Source organism: Tenrec ecaudatus, chromosome 5 (assembly GCF_050624435.1).
Source record: "Tenrec ecaudatus isolate mTenEca1 chromosome 5, mTenEca1.hap1, whole genome shotgun sequence".
In the NCBI taxonomy this organism is placed as follows: domain Eukaryota; kingdom Metazoa; phylum Chordata; class Mammalia; order Afrosoricida; family Tenrecidae; genus Tenrec; species Tenrec ecaudatus.
The window spans coordinates 113,088,390-113,097,674 of record NC_134534.1 but is presented as its reverse complement, the minus strand read 5'-3'; the positions used below and the strand labels follow the sequence as shown (position 1 = coordinate 113,097,674).

The 9,285-nt window shown below is 40.7% G+C and overlaps 1 pseudogene; it reads left to right on the top strand.

The window, feature by feature from the left end:
• Positions 1–256: 256 nt before the first annotated feature.
• LOC142448902 (non-histone chromosomal protein HMG-17 pseudogene) lies at positions 257–648 on the top strand (annotated as a pseudogene).
• The last annotated feature ends 8,637 nt before the right edge of the window (positions 649–9,285 follow it).

The window sequence follows — 9,285 nt, the reverse complement described above, 5'->3', positions numbered from 1 at the left end:
GCTCGGCGGGTGGGGGGAGCGGGCGGAAAGGGCAATAGATTCTTAAATGTAGTGACAAAATAAGAAAACAAATTATGAAAACTTCTTAGACATAACCAAACACCGTGAGGGAATAAGTCACTGGCCCGGGGAAATCAGGACCACAGTCTCAGGGACATTAAGATCAATAACATAGGAGCAGTGTGAAGAGGCGAGAACGACCCTCGGATCGCCCAGAGCCTGCGCGCCTCATCCAGCATCCCCTCATCCAGCATCCCCTCATCCAGCGCCTGCGCCCCGCCGCCGTCGTCACCATGCCCAAGAGAAAGGCTGAAGGGGATGCTAAGGGAGATAAAGCCAAGGTGAAGGATGAACCTCAGAGGAGATCAGCAAGGTTATCTGCTAAACCCGCTCCTCCAAAACCAGAGCCTAAGCTGAAAAAGGCCCCTGCGAAGAAAGGAGAGAAGGTACCTAAAGGGAAAAAGGGGAAAGCTGATGCTGGCAAGGACGGGAACAATCCTGCAGAAAATGGAGATGCCAAAACAGACCAGGCACAGAGAGCTGAAGGTGCTGGAGATGCTAAGTGAAGTGTGTGCATTTTTGATAACTGTGTACTTCTGGTGACTGTACAGTTTGAAATACTATTTTTTATCAAGTTTTATATAAATGCAGAATTTTGTTTAAAAAAAAAAGATCAATAACATAGTCCACAAAGACAATGGTGTCCATCTTACTTTGGTGAATAGCAACTGATATCTTTTAAAACCTTGTCAGTACAACTATTGGTCTTTCCTGGCCTAGATGTAAGAGTAATGAAAACAGAATAGACATGGAAACAATTAGTCCAGTGGACTAATGGACCACTAGAACATCCATCTCCATGATCCTGAGACGAGAATAACTAGATGGGGGAGGAAGCACTAAAGAACTAGATCAAGGGTTCTCAACCTGTGGGTCACGACCCTTTTGGGAATCGAATGATCCTTTCACAGGGGTTGCCCGATTCATAACAGTAGCAAAATTACAGTTATGAAGTAATAACAAAAATGATTTTATGGTCGGGGATCACCACAACATGAGGGACTATATGACTGTATGAAAGGGTCACAGCATTAGGAGGGTTGAGAACCACTACATTAAAAGATCCTGTATAGATCCTATATAGAAGAAAATGGGGGGGGGTGTCTCAAAATCTTAAGAGACCAAGTTTAGATAAGTACTGTCAGAACCCCTAAAACTGTGACCCTTCTTCAGTTTTCAGGTTTGGTTCAATTTTCAGCCAAATAATAGGTCTATAAGGTAACAACAGCACTAGTGAGTTATTCATACATTAGAATAATCAATCACTTAAGATCGAAAAGTCAGCATTTACTAAAGGAAAAAGAATTAGGAAAGAAGGAATGGAAACAGGAAACAAAGGAAATAGAATAAGTGATATTACATTGATGGAACTTTAATAAATGAGATGAAAAATGTGTATGAATTGTTGAATGTAAAACTGATTATCTGCTCTGTAAAACTTCACCCAATTCATAATAAAATTTTTGAAAAAGAAAGAGAACTATGGTGGAACATTAGGAAACAACTAAATGGAAACACGGTGGATAAACAAGATAAAAATAGCAAATTCTTTTGAGCACAAATCTACCTAAACTGACACAAGTGGAAATAGAGGTTTCATAACAAATGAGATTGAATCAGTGATCAAAAGCATAAAACCAAGTAAATGAAATAAAAATCCTGTACCAGATTATTTCACTGAGGAATTGAACCAACTTCAATCCTGTTTAAAGTCTTCCAAAATATATAAAAGGAAGGATTCTTCCTAATTCATTCTGTGAAGCAAACATAACTCTGATACCCAAACCAGACAAAGACACCACAGAAATGAAAACTACAGGCCAATATCCCATAAGTATAGAAATTCAAGATGCTAAAGAAAATACTAGCCGACAACATATTAAAAGAGTCGTTCCCCAAAAAAAATGTTATACATCATGCAAAGTAGGATTTGTTCCAGGAAGGCATGGACAGTTCAACATTAGAAAATCAATCAGTGTAATACACAATATCAATATGATCCATTTTATGGATGCAGAAATAGCATCTGATAAAATCCAGCATCTTTTCCTAATGAAAATCCTCAAAAAGACTGAAATAGAAAGGAAGTCCTTCAATATGATTCATGATAACTATATGAAAAAACAACAGCCAATATTAAATGTAATGGAGAAAAATTGAGAACTTTCCCACTTGAAATCAGGAACAAGATAAGGGTGCCTACTTTCCCCACTTATATTTAAACTTGTATTAGAAGTCCTGGAAATAAGACAAAATAAAATAAGGTATTCATACTGAGAAAGAAGTAGAATTATGTCTATTTGTGGGCGATATGATTCTACTTATAGAAAATCCCAAAGGATGCACAAGAAAATATCTAGAACTAATAGAGGAAATAAGCAAAGTTGCAGGTTACAAAGTCAATAAACAAAAATCATTTGGATCTCTATATACCATTAATGAAAAATCTGAAAACCAAAATTAGGGGGGGAAATTCCATTTACAATAGTACCTAAGAGACTTAACTACCATGGCATAAATTTAACACTAATGTGAAAAAATTATAAGTTTATAAAACACAGCTGAAAGTCGAAAGAAGACTTAAGTTAAGTAAAGGGGGAAATGTTCTGTGTGCATCACCTGTAAGACTTAATATTGTTAAGGTGTCTATACATCTCAAAGCTATCTGTAGATTCAATGTAATATCAATCAAAATTCCAACATCTTTGTGTAAAAAAAAAGCCCACTGTCAATGAATCTATTCCAATTCTTAATGATTCAATAGTAGACCTGTTTCATATGATTTCCAAGGCAAAACCTTTTTATGGGAGCAGTGTTGCATCTTTCTTCTACCAGCAGGCAAGTATTTTAACTATTACACCATCAGAGCTCTACAGCCTTCTTTTTTTTTTTTTTAACAGTTTATTAGGGGCTCATACAACTCTTATCACAGTCCATACATACACATACATCAATTGTATAAAGCACATCTGTACATTCTTTGCCCTAATCATATTTTTTCTCCCTTTTCTTTTTTTACATTTTATTAGGGACTCATACAACTCTTATCACAATCCATACATATACATACATCAATTGTATAAAGCACATCGATACATTCCCTGTCCCAATCATTCTCAAAGCATTTGCTCTCCACTTAAGCCCTTTGCATCAGGTCCTCTTTTTTTTCCCCTCCCTCCCCTCTCCCCCCTCCCTCATGTGCCCTTGTTAATTTATACATCATTATTTTGTCATATATTGCCCTATCCAGAGTCTCCCCTCCCCCCTTCTCTGCTGTCCCTCTCCCAGGGAAGAAGTCACATGTGGATCCTTGTAATCAGTTCCCCCTTTCCAACCCACTCACCCTCCACTCTCCCAGCATCACCCCTCACACCCTTGGTCCTGAAGGTATCATCCACCCTGGATTCCCTGTGCCTCCAGCCCTCATATGTACCAGTGTACAGCCTCTGCCCTATCCAGTCCTGCAAGGTAGAATTCGGATCATGGTAGTTGGGGGGAGGAAGCATCCAGGATCTGGGGGAAAGCTGTGTTCTTCATCGGTACTATCTCGCACCCTAATTAACCCATCTCCTCTCCTACACCCCTCTATAAGGGGATCTCCATTGGCCGACACTTGGGCCTTGGGTCTCCACTCTGCACTTCCCCCTTCATTTAATATGGTGTATATATATATATATACATACATACATATATATACATATACATATACACATACATACACACACACATATATCTTTTTTTTTTTTTGCATGATGCCTTATACCTGGTCCCTTGGCACCTCGTGATCGCACTGGCCGGTGTGCTTCTTCCATGTGGGCTTTTTTGCTTCTGAGCTAGATGGCCGCTTGTTCACCTTCAAGTCTTTTAGACCCCAGACACTATCTCTTTTGATAACCGGGCACCATCAGCTTTCTTCACCACATTTGCTTATGCACCCATTTGTCTTCAGCGATCCTATCATGGAGGTGTGCAGTCAATGATAGGAATTTTTGTTCTTTGATGCCTGGTAACTGATCCCTTCGGGACCACTCGATCACACAGGCTGGTGTGTTCTTCCATGTGGACTTTGTTGCTTCTGAGCTAGATGGCTGCTTGTTTATCTTCAAGCCTTTAAGACCCCAGTCACTATCTCTTTTGATAGCCGGGCACCATCAGCTTTCTTCACCACATTTACTTGTTCACCCCCTTTGGCTCCAGCAGTTGTTTCGGGAGAGTGAGCATCATAGAGTTCGAATTTAGTAAAAGAAAGTATTCATGCATTGAGGGAGTGTTTGAGTAGAGGCCCAAGGTCCTTCCGCCACCTTAATACTTAACCCATAAATATAGACACATAGATCTATTTCCCCATCCTCCTATATATATTTGCATGTACATGTCTTTGTCTAGACCTCCATAAATGCCCTTTGACTCCTAGCTCTTTCCTCCATCTCCCTTGACTTTCCTCCTGCCCTACTACCATGCTTCGTCGCCACCTGGGCTAGAGTATACCTCTTCTCTAAGCAACCTTACCCTTGATCATTCCCCACCAGGCCTGCCACTCCCCCCTCTCTACCATTTTGGGTACCATGTTTTTCCCTTGTCCCTGTGTTTGTTAACACCACTTCCTTACCCCCCTACCCTCCCCCACCCCTCTACAGCCTTCTTTATAAAAAATTTAAAACCAATCCTTAACTTTACCTGGAATGGCAGGAAGTCCAGAAAACCGAAAGCAATGTTGAAAAACTAGGAAAAATAGGAGGATTCATACTTCCTGGCAGTGGTTTATGCATTGGGATACTTGCCGAAAGGTCAATGATTCAAATCTAATATCCATTGTGCAAGAGAAAGGTGAGGCTGTCTCCTCCTATAAAGAGTTACAGTCTTGTACACACTTATGAATCAGTTCTAATCTGTCCTATAGGGTCACTATGAGTTGGAATTGAATCAACAGCCACAGTAATCAAAATAGCCTGGAATTGCTAGAACAGTAGACACAGAGACCAGTGCAATCGAATTGAGAGTCCAGAAAAATAGCCACTATCTACGGTCAATTGTTTTTTAGTATGAGTACCAGTTCCATTCAACAGGGAAGAGTTTCTTTAATAAATTGTGTTAGAAAAATTTGTTTCCACATGCAGCAAAATGCAACAGGATACACACACAAAAATAAATTCAAAATGGATTAAAACCCTAAATGTGAGGTCTAAAACCATTAAATTGTTAGAAGAAAATGTAGAAATAACATTTTTTTAAACAATCATTTTATTGGGGGCTCTTACAACTCGTATCACAAGCCATATATCCATCCATTGTGTCAAGCACATTTGCACATTTGCCATCATCATTCTCAAAACATTTTCTTTCTACTTGATCCCTGGGTATCAGCTCCTCATTTTCCATCTCTCCCACCCTCCCTCCTCATGAACCCTTGATAATTTATCTATTTTTTTTCATGTCTTACACTGACCGCTGTCTCCCTTCACCTACTTTTCTGTTGTCTGTCCCCCTGGAAAGGGGTTATATGTAGATCATTGTGATTGGTTCCTCCTTTCACCTCCCTATCTTCTCCTTACCTCCTGGTATCATTACTCTCAATATTGGTCCTGAGGGGTTTATTTGTCCTGGATTCCCTGTGTGTCGATCTCTTATCTGTACCATTGTACATGCTCTGGTCTAGCCCAATTTTAAGGGAAAATTGAGATCATGATAGAAGGGACTAGGAAGCACTAAAAAACTAGAGGAAAGTTGCATGTCTCATCGATGCTATACTGCACCCTGACCGATTTACCTCTTCCTTGTGACCCTTCTGTAAGGGAATGTCCAATTGTCCACAGATGAACTTTGGGTCTCCACTCCTTACTCCCCATCATTCCCATTGATATAATTTTTTGTTCTGGGTCTTTGATCCCTGATACCTGATCCTATCAACACCTCATGATCACATAGGCTTGTGTGCTTCTACCATGTGGCCTTTGATGCTTCTCAGCTAGATGACTGTTTGTTTACCTTCGAGTCTTAAGACAATAGTCAGGCACCATAGGCTTTCTTCACCACATTTGCTTATGCATCCATTTTGTCTTCAATGACAGTGTCAGGAAAGTGAGCATCACAGAATGCCGGGTTATTAGAACAAAGTGTTCTTGCGTTGAGGAAAGACTTGAGTAGAGGCCCAATGTTCGTCTGCTACCTTAATACTTAACATATTATATGTACATAGATCTATTTCCCTATCATTATATATATATTTACATATGTGCATGCCTATATTTAGACCTTTATAAATGTCCTTTGACTCCTAGTTCTTTCCTCTATATCTTTTTACTTTTCTCTTGTCCCATTATCATGTTCGGTCTTCATTCAGATTTCAGTAATTCCTCTCAGAAACATTGCCTTTGATTAAGTCCCACCAGGCATCCTACACCCTCCTTGTTATTGATTTTAGATCAGTTGTCATTCCCTTGTCCATGGGTTTGTTAACACCCCCTTTCTTAGAGCCAAACATCAAGTGAGTTCTGATCCATAGCAACCCTATGCAAAACCGAATGGGACACGATTTAGTCCTGCAGCATCCTTACAGTGCCTGAGCCCATTGTTGCAGCCACTACATCTATCCATCTCATTCAGGAGCTTCTTTTCTTTTTCACTGCCCCTCTACTTTACCAAGCATGATATTCCTCTCCAGGGACTGGTATCTCCTGACAATATGTCCATAGCATGTAAGACCAATTATTACCAGTCTTGCCTTTAGGGATCACGCTAGTTATACTCCTTCCAGGACAGATAGATCTGTCCTTTTAGCAGTCTATGGTACTTTCAATATTATTCTCCAGCACCACCATTCAAATGCATCAATTCTTCTTCAGATATCCTTATTCAGTGTCCAATTTTCATGTGGTTATGAGTCAAATATGAAAATACCATGGCTTAGAAATGATGGGTACAGGGGAATAGTAAGTGTTCTAAAATTGATGATGAGGAGGGTGTAGCTTTTCTGGTCATGTTTGATCAATCAAAATGTATCTGAGAGGAATTACTGAGAGGTAAATGGCAGGTAAACATAATAATAGACTAGGAGAAAAGAAAAAAGAGGAAAGAAATATACATATATGGTGAAGAAAGTTGATGGTGCCCGACTATCAAAAAATATAGTGTCTGAGGTCTTAAAGGTTTATAGTTAAATAAGCAGCCCATCTAGCAGAAAAGCAACAAAGCCCATATGGAAGAAGCACATCATCCGGTGTGATCATGAGGTGTCAACAAGAAAAGGTTATCAGAAGTTCAAAATCAAGTGACCAAATCAATGTGAAGGGGCATGGATATAGTAGAGACCCAAAACCCGCTTGGATGGATGGACATAGAGAAACTAATTATAGAAGGCATAGGGCAAAACTTACATTTTCCCACACATGATATAATGACTTACAATAATGTGGCATGGAAGGCCATCTATGACCTCCTCTGGCCTTCCTCATTGCCAAGAAGCAGGGGCCAAACATGCTTACCAACTCCATCCTTCTTTACCTATCCTGACACCAACAATTACTTCATAGCACTCAACTTCTATGGTGGACTGGATCATTTTTTTGCAATGGTCACACAGAACGCACAGACAATGCTCACAAATATGAAAGTTGATTGGGAAAATTAATAGGTTGCCACAAATTTAGAGTATTAAACAATAAAGATACAGTCAGTGGTCCACAGGAACACCTCTCCTTAGCCAGCAACTAAGTCTCTCCCTTGTTACCAACCTCCCCACCACGTGGTTCCTTGCTCTGCCTCCATGGACCAAGAAGCCTACCTGTCACTCTGTTTCAGGGTTCCATTGTCTCAGCACTGCTCCTCTTGCTCTGTCCTATAGTCTCTTGTGCCTCTGGTATCTGTCACTTCCAACAGAGATCTGGAAAGTGCTTTTCCAGTGGTCCTGGGCTTTCTCTATCCATCCAAGATGGCTCTTATACACATAAAATTGTTTGAAGGAAGTATGGTTTTTGTCTTTCAGCAAATCATACACCCTGGGAATCAAAGGATGGTGACTTAAGTCACACTTTCTAGTGGAGTCTAAAGATACATCTTACCTGCATCCTGTAACAGAGAATGCCCTCTAAACTGGGACTATACCCTCGGACAACTGTAAATGCAGTGAGTAGTGGTAGGTATGAATTGTCTGTGTTGTATTTACTTCTCATTTTCCTGGGGGTTTTTTCCATTCATTTCAAACAGTTTATAATGGTATCTTATTGCTAAAACTCATAATTCTGTTATGAAAAATGAGGCTGAAGGTCTTATCGCATGCCCCTTCCCCCACAGATATGACTTTTCTGGTGATACATGTGGTCTGTTTTGGTTTATTTGCTTTTCTGAGAAGTCCCTCATAAGATATATGTGATGCCATGGGTGAAGCACACCAGACTGTGATCATGAGGTGTCAAAGGGATCAGGTATCAGGCATCAAAGAACAAATAATCATATCATTGGCTGCACACCTCCATGATATGCTCGCCGAGGACAAACAGGTGCATAAGCAAATGTAGCGAAGAAAGCTTGGTGCCCGGCTATCAAAAGGTATAGCATCTGGGGTCTTAAAAGCTTGATGGTAAACAAAAGGCCATCTAGCACAGAAGCAACAAAGTCCACATGGAAGAAGCACACCAGCCTTGCGATCACAAGGTGTCAAATGGATCAGGTATAAGGCATCATCAGAACAAAAAAAAATCTTACCATAGTGAATGAGCTGGGGAGTGCAGAGTGGAGACCCAAAGCCCATTTGTCGGCCACTGGAGATCCCCTTGCAGAAGGGTCTAGGAGAGGAGATGAGCCAGTGAAGATGCAATGTAGCACGGATGAAAAATACAACTTTCCTAAATGCTTCCTCCCCGTCCCCCGTCCCCCCACTGTCATGATCCGAATTCTACCTTGCAAATCTGGCTAGACCAGAGGATGTACACTGGTACAGATAGGAACTGGAAACACAGGCAATCCAGGGTGGATAATACCTTCAGGACCAGGGGTGTGAGTGGCGATACTGGGAGGGTAGAAGGAGAGTGGGTTGGAAAGAGGGAACCGATTACAAGGATCTACATGTGACCTCCTCCCTGGGGGGTGGACAACAGAAAAATTGGTGAAGGGCGACATCAGACAAGCCAAGATATGACAAAATAATAATTTATAAATTATCAAGGGCTCATGAGGGAGGGGGAAGCAGGGAGGGAAGGGAAAAAATGAGGACCTGATGCCAAGAGCTTA